The sequence below is a fragment of the Triticum dicoccoides genome, chromosome 5A (genome assembly GCF_002162155.2).
Source record: "Triticum dicoccoides isolate Atlit2015 ecotype Zavitan chromosome 5A, WEW_v2.0, whole genome shotgun sequence".
Classification (NCBI taxonomy): Eukaryota; Viridiplantae; Streptophyta; class Magnoliopsida; order Poales; family Poaceae; genus Triticum; species Triticum dicoccoides.
Window position 1 is genome coordinate 212,094,185 of NC_041388.1, and position 5,271 is coordinate 212,099,455.

General features: G+C 41.7%; 1 protein-coding gene across 5 annotated transcripts in view; it reads right to left on the minus strand.

Moving 5' to 3' along the window:
* LOC119300728 (CCR4-NOT transcription complex subunit 11-like) overlaps window positions 1-5,271 on the minus strand; it is a 16,290-nt gene that overhangs the window by 4,626 nt on the left and 6,393 nt on the right. The window lies entirely within an intron of this gene.

A 5,271-nucleotide genomic window follows, 5' to 3' on the forward strand; every position in this document is an offset into this window, starting at 1 on the left:
GGCGGGGCCAGAAGAGGAAGGCGCACGGGAGACAAGGCAGCGTCGAAGGTGGTCAGTGGAGGGTACAGGGGCTCAAAGTTGTGGCGCAGGTTGCCGACGCCACGGCTACAGGAGGCGAAGCCGGCGCTCGGGACGACCGGCCAGGGGAGGTGCTGGCACGGTGAAGGGCTAGAAGGCCGACGCTGCGGCTACAGGAGGCGACGCAGTCGCTCGGGAGGCCAGCCTAAGGTTGTGGAGGGTGTGCTAGCAGGGTAAAGAGCTTGCCAGCAAAGCTAAGGAGGTGTGAGGCGCACGATCTCTGCGTGGCTGTGCAGTGCGTGTGTAGCGGCGCGTGAGGGAAGAGACGAGGGAGGGAGTGAGGATCGGGCTTTTTTTTAGGAAGTGGGGATCAGGCTATTTTTAGAGTGGGAGCTAGCTCGGCCTGGTGGGCCCGTTCCCGAAGGCTTAGGGAGAGAGAAAAGATTTGGTGCCGGCCCAGTCAAACAGAAAAAACAGTTTCCATATTTAAAAAAACAGAAAACAAAAGAAAAAACAGAAAATGGAAAAAGGAAAAGGTAGGGTCCACAAATTACAAAAACATCCATAACTTTATTATAAATTACAACACAGATGTTTGGAAGGTTTGAGTTTAATTCAAATTGGCAACATGACAAGTAATACAAAAACCAACTCACACAAACATCCATAACTTTATTACAAATAGGTATGGGCTGTTATGACATTAAAGGGGAGGAGGCCGTATATATGCACGTGTAAGATATATATTTTCTATGCAAAGCTTTTTTCTACTCCGTGTGTGCCTGATCAGAGTTAATTGCAGCTGATGGTGGTTTCTTTGTGTGGTGACACGAGTCACATGACCAAACACGGCAGTTAAGAATGCGCAGGGAGGCAACTTGGGGGCTTGGGGCGGATCGCACGCAACTGACTGGTCGGCCTTCATGCGGCCACGATAAATAGATGTATAAACTCTAAATTTGTGAGGTCTGCTTGATATTATGCATTTAAAGTTAGCGAGAATTATATGTGCAAGCAAAACCCTATGTGCACATGAAAAAGGAACATTTAGCTTCTCGGTTTCGCCAGGTGTGAAATAATCAATCCGCTATTTTTCCATTCATTGATCGAGGGGATTTAAGAGTTTTGTTACGTCATCGTACACCAGAGAAGGCCCATGAGTTATTCAATCTACTTTTCCTTTCAATTGAGGAGATTTAAAGGTATGAAGTTTCTGAATATTGTAGGAAACATAAACCATTTTTTAAATCCTGAAGAGTTTTTTGAAAATGATGTACACTTTCAGAAAAACGCAAACAAAATTTGAAACAGGAACATCTTTTAAAATTCACAAACATTTTTTGGAAACACCAAATTTTTCATAAAAAATAGCACGTGCCAGCATAGTCTTTTATTGGCACATGCAAGTTACCTCCGGCAATAATTTGTGGAGTCCCTCGTTCTGCTCATGATTCTCGAGACAACTTCCTTATTCTCACACAACCTCCTTATTTCCAGAAACCCTTAGAGACATATAAAAACTGGTGTGATTTAGTATAAAATTCCAAGATGGGACTGTTCCTATCATAATTGCAAGCTAGCTGAGCTGGTTTTATCTGTCAGCACAATAGGGAAGGTTCATAGTTCAATCCCCTCGCGCCCTTTATTTTTTTTCTGCTCGTCCGTCCGAAAGAAAAAGAAATACATGGTAGGTCCAGTTTGGCCCACACCAGGGATAACCAAAAAAATTGGGGAACTACGTGTAGAATGGACGGAACAAAATCTATACGTATATTTTTTTTCTTTTCTTAGGGCAGCTGCGTGGGAGCTACTATATGACGCTAGTTGCGTCAAATAGCGCGTGGGATGCACAACAGTTCGCTTCTGGGCCAGCCCACTGGCAGGCACCAAAATAACCTGTGTTTGCAAGGCATGAGTAATAATCCAGAAAAATGACGTGTTGAACGAACACATGACCTTAAACAGTGGCGGCGCCACGGTAGGGGCGACTATGGTCGGCCGCCCCGGGTAGCCGAAATCCCGTATATGAATAATACGATTCGTTTTGTACTCCACGGTCACGCACAAGCCCAGTAGCAGTCCACATCCCCAATCTGCTAGCCCGGCCACACCCCAATTCTCAAATCGAGCCACGCAGCCAGGGACTAGCGAGACTAACCTAGCCGCCACAGAGCTCTGCCTCGGCGGCGGCCCGGCCGCCGGCCACCGGGCACCTGGTCCAGAGCCAATCCATTTCCTTATGTTGTTGACCTTCATTTTCTGTAGGTAGTCCAACTCCAAGCGCAATCAGACAATCAGCAAGTAGTCCAACTCCAATACTTGTTCCAAGACATACTCTATATTGATATCCAACTTGTTCACCAAACAACAACCGCCGTCAATGAAGAGTACTGTAGATCGGAGTGATCCAACCTGAAAACACACGAACATAGATAAACACGAACAAATCCGAGCAAATCCACCAAAGATAGATCCGCCAGAGACACGCCTCCACACGCCCACCGACGATGCTAGATGCACCACCGGAATGAGGGCTAGGCAGGGAGGACCTTATTCCATCTTCAGCCAGCCGCCGCCGTCCCGCCTTCCAAGCAGGACAATAAATCTCGAAGACACATCTAAAAACGGAACCCTCTCACGGGTAAAGGCGGGATCCATGACACCCTCATGGCCCTAAGACCATTGGAAACAAGGCGGAACGGCGACAGCGCCGGCGGGAGGCAGAGATCCCTAATTTTTTGGGAGGAGGCGGCCACAAGGTAGGATTCCCGAAGGTGCTCTCATGTTAGTAGTTCTCTATGACATTCATGTTAGATTTTGTGATTTTTGGTGCAACATCGCCTAGCTGTCAAGAATCTCAAACTGTTCTTAATCATTGGTTATGTTAATTTTTGAGTGCATCTAGCTTCATATTTGAATTTTATGAGTTTTGGCTCAGCGGACTTGCGTTTGTCAATCAAATAATTTGTACCTCAAATGTTCCGCCCCGGCTAAGTTCAATTCCTGGATCCGCCACTGACCTTAAAGACCCGACCATGTGCCGCTAGCCACGGCAACAAACGCCTACTGCTAACCAATGGCCAGCACGAATATTTAATAACACAGTGCAATGTTGGATTTAAAATATTTTTTGAACTTTTAAAAAATATGAATTGCTAAATATTCTTGGAAATGTGAACATTTTTTGAAATTACGAACAATGTTTTTAATATCCTGTCCATTTGGAAAAAAAACATGAACAAAATTTGAAAAACATCGATTTCTGAAGACATGAACCTTTTATCAAAACCCAAATATTTTTTTAATTTGTGACCAACTTTTGAAAGTGGAACATGTTTTGAACATTCCGAACAATTTTATAAATTGTGTTTCTAAACGCGGACATTATTTTGAATCTGTGAACATTTTACTAAAACAATAATATATTTCAAATTTTGATTATTTTTTAAAATACAAGTTTTTAAAATCCCAAACAATTTGGTAATATTTATGAATCTGAAAAAAATGGAACGAGAAAATAAATTAATTTTCCAAACATTTTATAAAAGGGGAAGACAATATTGTAATTCAAACATTTTTCGAAAATTTGACAAAAATTCAAATTCTGAACTTTTTTGAAAATTTTGAATTACAAAATAAGGTAAAAATTAAATTAAATTTGGACGGGAAAACAAAACGGGCCGGCCCAGTCTTGGAAACCTGGGCGAACTCCGACTATCTACCGCACAGGGCGAGAAATAGGCCTTTTGCGGCTACATGGGCAGGCAAATAAGTGGGCTGGCTTCCGCTGGGCCACAGCATGTGAGGGCCAAGACGAAATTCTCGATTGCTAAAAAAACAGACGGACGCACAAAAATTTAGTACCACCTCGGATAGAAAAATAAATTTCGACGGTGAACGGATGAAAAAACTGGAGAAACGCACCTTGCTTTATTAGTAAAAAAAAGGTATAGATATAGATTAGATTAGAAGAACAGTGAAGAGATGGACAGCACGCCGACGAGTTAGTTGATTGACTTGTCAGGAGTTAGTGAGAAAATACTAGAAGATTATGTATTTATTTCATACAATACTAGGTATAATAGGCCAGTAATTTCCCCATGCATGCGTTTTAGTCTATGAAGCAGATTTTTTTTTACATAATCACATTGTTTTGCTGCTTTGATGATTGATTTTCGTACATGTAAACAACCATGTAGTTATTTACTGTTAAGAGTTCATGCACAAGCAAAAGGTTTCACTTAGATTCATCATATTCTCTTAGTTGTTGCCTCCATTATTTACTGTTGGGAAGCCTGAATTTAGTGTTCAAGGAAAAGGCAATGTACATATGTTTTTGGATAAACATATGACTACAAGTCAGAAGTTGTTATAAACATGCAACAGAAGATTTCATTTGCATCAAGCAAACAAACTTCAAATGTGCATGTCACTTACTTCTGGATACCCGTAACTGAATCCTCCCCCCACTTAGATTCATCATATTTCTTAGTTGTTGCCTCCATTATTTACTGTTGGGAAGCCTGAATTTAGTGTTCAAGGAAAAGGCAATGTACATATGTTTTTGGATAGGGTTTTTATCATTTATGCCACTAGTTGTGTCCCACTACTCAGTTTTGCCATTAGAAGTTACAACTGCTCAAAAATGCCATCAATCCATGAGATGCTTGCTCAAAAATGCCATTAGATATCTCAAAAATGCCATCGTTATGTTAGATGTTTGCTCAAAAATGCCATTAGACATTGTTATTTTTACGTCAAACCCGTTGACCATGTTCTATGACAAAAATAAGCCTAGACCCACATGTCAGTTCTCTCTATCTCACAATGATATGTGTGGCCCCACTTGTCAGGAGTAACCAAACGAATAATTTTATAGGAAAATAAGAACGCTGTTGTGATCAAGTGGGCCCCATACTTTATTGTAGTGAGATAGAGGGAGAGCTGGCATGTCGGTTTATAGGTATTTATGTCATTATGACATGGCAAAAGAGATTTGAGATCACAATAATGGTGTTTAGTGGCATTTTTGAGCATGTGTCCAATGAAGCGATGGCATTTTTGAGCAGTTGAAATTTCTAGTGGCAAAACTGAGTAGTGGGACACAACCGGTGGCATAACTGATAAAAACCCTTTTGGATAAACATATGACTACAAGTCAGAAGTTGTTATAAACATGCAACAGAAGATTTCATTTGCATCAAGCAAACAAACTTCAAATGTGCATGTCACTTACTTTTGGATACCCGTAAC